Genomic DNA, 7,468 nt, shown 5'->3' on the forward strand with positions numbered 1-7,468 from the left:
GTCTATTTAAATCTTAGTTTTACAAGTCAGTCTCTATACATGTCTGACCAAAACACCTTTATTTATAAACACTTTGACAAAAGTGCTGTGGATGGCAGCCAGGATGGGTTCAAGTAAGATTTCATTTTCTCTTTTTATCTAAAAGTTGCATTCTGGACATCTTTTTTGTTGCATTTGAATTTTCCCCCTCAATGTGGTCACATCCAAAGAACTAATTCAGACCAACCTTAACAGTTAATATTATTAACCCACTTACTATACATCCAGCTACTTAAGACAGCAGAGGGTGAGAAAGAGCTGTAGTTTTGCACAGACCACAGGTGAAGTGCTATGAGTAAGCCCATCACCATCCTGGCCTGCATTCATGGAACCATGGGCACCACAATAAGGGAATAAGATTTTACTGGACCCTACATGCCAGATCACAGCAGTGCATTTTGTCCAGCTCTAGGTAACCAAGTTTTAAAAACTGGAGGCTGCTCTGGGTGGTAAAATACCTGGAAACTATGTATTAAGGAATCCATGTGGTAGCAGATCCAGTTTTTATGGGTCTAAAGCTTATACAGTTTGGGGGGTTGGGAGTGGAGGGAGGTCTTCTTTAAGAAAAAATATACAAATTTACAAGTACAAAATTAGGTATAAATTTTAACACTTATTTTAAATTAGGAAATAGATTACAACAAATCATGGTAGCCTTGGAGATTTAGGTCACCTTTTTTGTTGTTGTTGAAAGCTCTAGACAGCTTACCAGAAATATTTAAGCATAAATGCTTCCTATTGGAAACCTGGCTTCTCCTCTCCTCTTAGGATTCTCTGTAACTCTTAGCATTCATGGGTCTGGGGCTGGTGAGGGACCCTAAAGCCTGAGCTTTGATAGCTTCATGGGTAATCCACCTGTGCTTGTGTAGTGTATGCAGGTGGCAGGAAGCCTTTGCAGACTGGTGGGAAAGATGCTACTAGCTGTGTTCTCCAGTTCAAGAACCAGGGGTTTGCTTCTCTAGTGTTTCTGGAGATAAAACTTGGGCCTCAGGTAGAAACTGCAGCAAGGTAGACTTGGGCAACAGTGTAAGAACTCTAACAACCAGAACTGCTCATTAGCAGAATTAGCTCCCTGGCCATGAGAGGAGGAGGAACAGAAATGGAATCGATCACCTTACAGAGTCCTGTGGCCTAGATCCCTTCATTGCGGGTAGAATTTGCTCTGGAATTTGATCTTTAAAGTCCTTCAAATGCCCACATTCCATGTCATTCCATTATGATCATCTTTTTGCCAGCCCTGTTTTCATTTATCCTTCTTTAGGGGACCTCAAATTTCTTTGCGGGGAAATCACTCCTCACTTTCAACCAATGGGCTCATGCCACCCTCCTTTCCAGACCCAGGATAGACATACGTTTGTTTTAGTTCTGGCCACTGTAACTAATCCAAGGAGGGAGCAGGGCTCAGGCAGTATGATCAGAGTAGTCTCGGAATGTTGGTGGTTCTCTTAGGAAAAGAAGAGCTCTCTTTTGGCGGGAGTTGCTGAGCCAGAAGATGCTGAGTTCTAGTGGTCATCTTGCCCTCTTGAGAGAGAAGCCACAGAAAAGGAAGAGCTGAGAAACGGAGAGGTGCACATTGTGGCAGTGCTGGGGAACCTGAATTGAGCCATGCCTGAATTGGACATGATTGACTTACTAAGACCTGAAACCCATTCCAGAGACTGAGCCCCCCTAACTTGTTTGGATAAACATCTCCTAGCACTCTTTTTCCAAGGTCGGTCTCATTTATACTACTTTAGATGTTTAAAAACATTGTTTGATTTGGTTGGTTTTGTTAGTGTTTTGAATTTTTAGCCTATTTTTGGCATCGCAGTGCTTTCATAAATTAAGGTTCTGGTGTGCAGTTTTCCCTCACATGACATCTATAATAGAGTTTCATATTTTTGGATGGAGGCCATCAAACTTTTCCACTTAGAAGATGAAGTTGATATATGTGTTTACCTTTGGAAAGTATGCAGAGAATTTTGCTATGGCAGGTATTCCAAGTCTTTTTCATCTTGATCACTAATACAAGATTTATGTTCCCACTCACAGAATATGACAAGCTAATAAATTAGACTTGCTGACAACCCTTCAATAAAGAAACTATTTTTCTACCGTTAATAGTCCTTTTTAGATATTAATAAGCTTACTTAGTGTTAATCATCTTGTCACAGGCAAAACTGTCTCCTAAAGAATATAATCTCCTACAAAGACTAACATATTAAAAGTGCTTTATTTCTTATGTATAATTCTTTAAATGAAGTACATATATGAACTCAATGTACTGTTCATGCAGTCCTTGCTTTGCATGGTCATGCAGAAGTTTGATAATGACTGAGAGCTCTCTTTCCCTGCCCCCGCGGAGTTGCACAGAGGCGGAGGCTTGAGTGCGTTCAAGATTCGGCTCCACCCATAACCCACCGCCAAGGCCGAGGAAGGCATTGCTGCTGGAGGTGTAATGGACGTTAATACTGCTTTGCAAGAGGTGCTGAAGACCGCCCTCATCCACGATGGCCTCGCGCGCGGAATTCGCGAAGCTGCCAAAGCCTTAGACAAGCGCCAAGCCCATCTTTGTGTACTTGCATCCAACTGTGACGAGTCTATGTACGTCAAGTTGGTGGAGGCTGTTTGTGCTGAACACCAAATCAACCTAATTAAGGTTGACGACAGCAAGAAACGAGGGGAATGGGGAGGCCTCTGTAAAATCGACAGAGGGAAAACCCCGTAAAGTGGTTGGTTGCAGTTGCGTGGTGGTGAAGGACTATGGCAGAGTCTCAGGCAAAGGATGTCATCGAGGAATACTTCAAATGCAAGAAATGAACAAATAAACTTGGCTTTTGTTTAAAAAAAAATGACCGAGCAAACTTGAACCCTATAAGTCATTCTTAATAATCATGAGGAAAAATTGCAATTATTTTGTGACCTTTAAAATTTTGTCAAAACATTAAAATCTATTTTACCGTTGGTTATAAACGTATAAGGAATTTTTTAAAGTAGTAAAACTAATATTTAGTTAGCACATTGTAATGTAAAACATTAGAAATATTGAGAATTAAAGTATTTATTTGTTAAAAATACACAATCAAAAGCAGTTCAAACAGTGCCTGCTTTTTTCCTTTCATCGTGTAACTTATGACTTGGCACAGGCATCTTTTCTAAGCCTTTGGTGAGTTGTTATACCTCTTTCTAAGTCTGGATCAGCTTCCAACATTTTATCCTTTGCACTTTTAATGTGCAAAATGCCTCCAAGAGTTTCCTTAACGTGAAGTTTTTGCTGGCATCACTTCTTCCGGGTCTTCTGTATCCCTTTTGTCGTAAACAAAATGGGTGAGGTGTCTGTGGAATCCTATCTATAAGTCAAGCCCAAGATTAGGGCTTTGAGCAGACCTTAGGCTTCATAGAGGGTAATGTTGAATCCCAGACCCCGACGCCAGTTCAGTGTTAGAAATTGTAGTGCATGATGCATTTTTCATGTGTCTTCTTTAATTCATGCCCTCATTTGGTTCTCATTATTATTCTCTGAGTTAGGCTTGGCAGAAACAATCATCCCCATTTTAGAAATAAGGTAACTGAGACCCAAAAGAATGAAATTGTGGCAGCAATTAGGAAGATGATCATCAGCCCCATTTCTTCTTCTCGGGCACAGACCTAAACTATATTCCCCAGCCCCTTGCAAGTAGGTAGAGACACGTGACTAGTTCTCATCTATTGAATTGAGAGAAGAGGTATGTCACTTATGACAGTTAGGAGAGGATGAGAGTTCTCTATGCAGTCCTTACTTCCCCTTCCGCAGTGACCTTAGAGACACCTGTGAGGATGGAGGAACCACAATGGAAAGAGCCTGGGTCCCTGAGTCACCTCTTGGAGGAAACCTATCCAACCTACATTAGCTATGAGATAAGAGACAAATACTTGTTTGTCCTATTAAGCCACTGATATTGTAGGGCCTTTATATTATAGCAGTTAGCCTACCCTGATTAATGCAGAAGTGACCAAGTGATCTGCTCAGAATCACATAGCTAGTTATAACAAAGCAGATCATGAAGACAAGTCTGTCAAATCATGTGGTATGTAATCAAGGCTTGACTATACTAGTGGTTTTAGGAGTTGAATAAATCTGAGGAAGATGTGGTTGTAAATTAAAGAGCGAAATAAATATAGGCCCTCCTTTTCTAAATCCACCCATCCCAAGCTCCTCATCCTGACCATTCTCGGTGGTGATGAATGCATCCTTTGGTCCACATCAAATAATATCAAGAGATTTCAATAACTTTATTGTAAATTTACAAAGGTACTTGGTTCTGTTGGACTCTCTCCATCCATAAGAACAAAGTGAGGTGTGTGTGTGTGTGTGTGTGTGTGTGTGTGTGTTTTAACCTGAAAATGTGATACAAAAGGATTGAAGCCAACATATGACAGTTAGCAAACTTTGTCATTAAGCCCAGCCTGGCGTAATCGTCAAGGTCACATCTCAAGGCTGCTTTTAGGAAGCCTTCCATGTGGCTAATGCATGTTTCATCAGGATGAGGCATCGGCTGCATGTGCTTTGGTGCAAGGAAGGGTTAGAGAAGACTGCCCTTCACTGTTTGTATTCTTCAAAGTGAACCCTTGGTTTATACTGGGCCTTATAAAAATAGGGAGATAAGAGAACTGATTCAACCAGGATATTAATTTCTCACTGAAAACAGATTAGAAATTTGGAGAAGCGAAATGATTTATCATGACACAAATAGCATTAAATAAATGGTAGCTTCAGTGCAATCAGAAGTAGCTTAGGAAAAATACTTACTTCCAAGGACTATGGCAGATTACCTGACAGGAAAGTTGGTCTTTGAGAACACCGCATTTGTTGCTCTGCACCTGACTTGCTCATGATCAGTATGATTGAGCATAAAGACAGGGCAAAGTAATGTCACATGGTTCACCCTCTCCAGGAACTCTCCTTCCTTGTCTGAAATGATGACAGGTTAATGAAGATTGTTTGAAAAGTTTAGTGGTCTTCTTAAATGCCATTTGTCAAAATGTTGCAAAGCTCTTTTTCTTCCCCTCTTCTGCTAGCTCTCCTTTCCCACAATTTCTGCCCTGGAGGCAAAACTGGTGGTCATTAATATTAAAAATGTTTTTAAAGAGTTGTCAAAAGCATTTCAGAGGCATTAATAACTAAGTTTACTCAATTTTATTTTTCAATGATAGTTTACATTCATTATTATTTTGTACTAGGGGCCCAGTGCATGAATTTGTGCACCTTGAAAGCAACTGTGAGCTGCAAGGCTGTGGTGGGCACAGGGGTGGGTCTCGGCCCATCCTCCATGCCCCCACCTGGCCCCTCCTGCTGCAACCCCCAGTCACCTGTCTGCCAGCAGCCCTGCTCCTGCTGCTGCTGTTCCTATGCACTGATGGCACCAGCCCCGCCCGTACCCACTGACAGTGTGGAGCGATTGGGCTGGTGCCAGCAGCAGGTGCGAGCAGGGCCAGCGCTGTAAGCGGGTGCAAGCAGCAGCTGCTGCCCCAATCACCCATCAGGAGCAGGAGGAGGTGGAGAAGACCTCAGGGGAGATCAGTGCCAGCAGCTGCTGCTCACACCTGCTGACGGTGCCAAGCAATCAAGACTGGCACTGGGCACTGGCAGCGGGTGTGAGAGGTAGCTCTGGCACCAGCTGCGGGTGCAAGTAGGGCAGTCAGTGGGTGCAAGTGGCAGCTCCAGTGCCATCAGCGGGTGAGAGCAGGGCCGTCACCAACAGCGGGTGCAAGAGGCGGCTTCCAGCCCTGATCGCCTCTCAGGAGCAGGGGGAGGTGGAGAAGCCCTGAGGGGTGATCGGGGCCAGCAGCCACCACTCACACCCACTGATGGCACCAAGCGATCGGGGCCAGCGCTAGGTGCCGGCAGTGGGTGTGAGCGGAGGCTCTGGTGCCGGCACTGGGTGCGAGTGGGGCCAGTGCCGGCAGCAGGTGCAAGTGCTGGGGAGGGATCGTGGCATGCGGGAGCAAAGAATTTTCAGTAACTACCAGAGGCTCGCCCCGATGACAGCAACTGGTGCCCCGCCTTGGTCCAGCGCCATTGCTCACCTGCTCCACCATCCTGCCACGGCCGATGTCTGCTGTGTTTGCGCTCTGCAGCCTACTGCCAACGCCTGCCATGTTCCGCATGCGCCCCCTGGTGGTCAGCACACATCATAGCAACCAGTTGTTTGGTTGTTCCACCGTTTGGTCTATTTGCATATTAGGGTTATATATGTACTAGGGGCCCAGTGCACGAAATTCGTGCACGGGGAAGGAGGGGTCCCTCAGTCCGATCTGCACCCTCTCCAATCTGGGAGCCCTCAGGGGATGTCCTACTGACGGCTTAGACCTGCTCCCCATGGTCCTCTGCTCTCTGTGGACCTGCCTGCTTGAGGCCACCGTAGGCCTGGTGTCTGCTCTCTGTAGGGGACTGCCTGTCCTTCGCCGCTGGGGTCAGGGGCAAGCAGTGCCCTGCTGTCTTCTCTCTGGCTCGCCACCGCAGGGGCAAGCAGGGCCCTGGTGTCTGCTCTCTGTGGAGGCCCTGCAAGGGACTGCTTGCCCCTGGCTGCCACGGCCAGTGGCAAGCAGGGCCCTGCTGTCTGCTCACTTGCTGCAGGGGACATTCCCGCCCCGTTCCTGGCCGCTTGGGTGTGCGCCAGCTTGGAGTGCCTGGGTCCTAGGGATGTTCCCACCCCAACCCCAGCCGCTTGGCACCTGCAAGCTTAGGCTGGACATTCCAGACTTCGGCCGCTCAGGGCCTATGCACAGGCCTACAGGCTCAGAGCGGCCTGGCTCCAGAGGATGCCTGTCCCTGTGACAGGGCTGTGGCCAGTTTCCCCTCCTGCTCCCAGCCACTCCTGCTGGGTTTCCCCTCAGCTCCCAGGCGCTGTGGCGGGTTTCCCCTCCCGCTCCCAGGCGCTGTGGCGGGTTTCCCTCCGGCTCCCAGGCGCTGTGGCGGTTTCCCCTCCCGCTCCCAGGCGCTGTGGCGGGTTTCCCCTCCCGCTCCCAGGGCTGTGGCGGGTTTCCCCTCAGCTCCCAGGCGCTGTGGCGGGTTTCCCTCCGGCTCCCAGGCGCTGTGGCGGGTTTCCCTCCCGCTCCCGGGCGCTGTGGCGGTTTCCCCTCCCAATCCCGGGCGCTGTAGCGGGTTTCCCCTCCCGCTCCCAGGCGCTATGACTCCTGCTCCCGGGCTCTGTGGCGGGTTTCCCCTCCCGCTCCCGGGCGCTGTGGCTCCTGCTCCCGGGCTCTGTGGCGGGTTTCCCCTCCCGCTCCCGGGCGCTGTGACTCCTGCTCCCGGGCTCTGTGGCGGGTTTCCCCTCCCGCTCCCGGGCTCTGTGGCGGGTTTCCCCTCCCGCTCCCGGGCGCTGTGACTCCTGCTCCCGGACAAAGTGGCGGGTTTCCCCTCCCGCTCCGGGGCGCTGTGGCGAATGGCCCCTCCCGCTCCGGGGCGCTG

At 48.1% G+C, this 7,468-nt stretch overlaps 1 pseudogene; it reads left to right on the forward strand.

The window, feature by feature from the left end:
* Nucleotides 1-2,434: 2,434 nt before the first annotated feature.
* LOC102423650 lies at nt 2,435-2,870 on the forward strand (annotated as a pseudogene).
* The last annotated feature ends 4,598 nt before the right edge of the window (nt 2,871-7,468 follow it).

Source organism: Myotis lucifugus, unplaced genomic scaffold (assembly GCF_000147115.1).
Source record: "Myotis lucifugus unplaced genomic scaffold, Myoluc2.0 scaffold_588, whole genome shotgun sequence".
NCBI lineage: Eukaryota > Metazoa > Chordata > Mammalia > Chiroptera > Vespertilionidae > Myotis > Myotis lucifugus.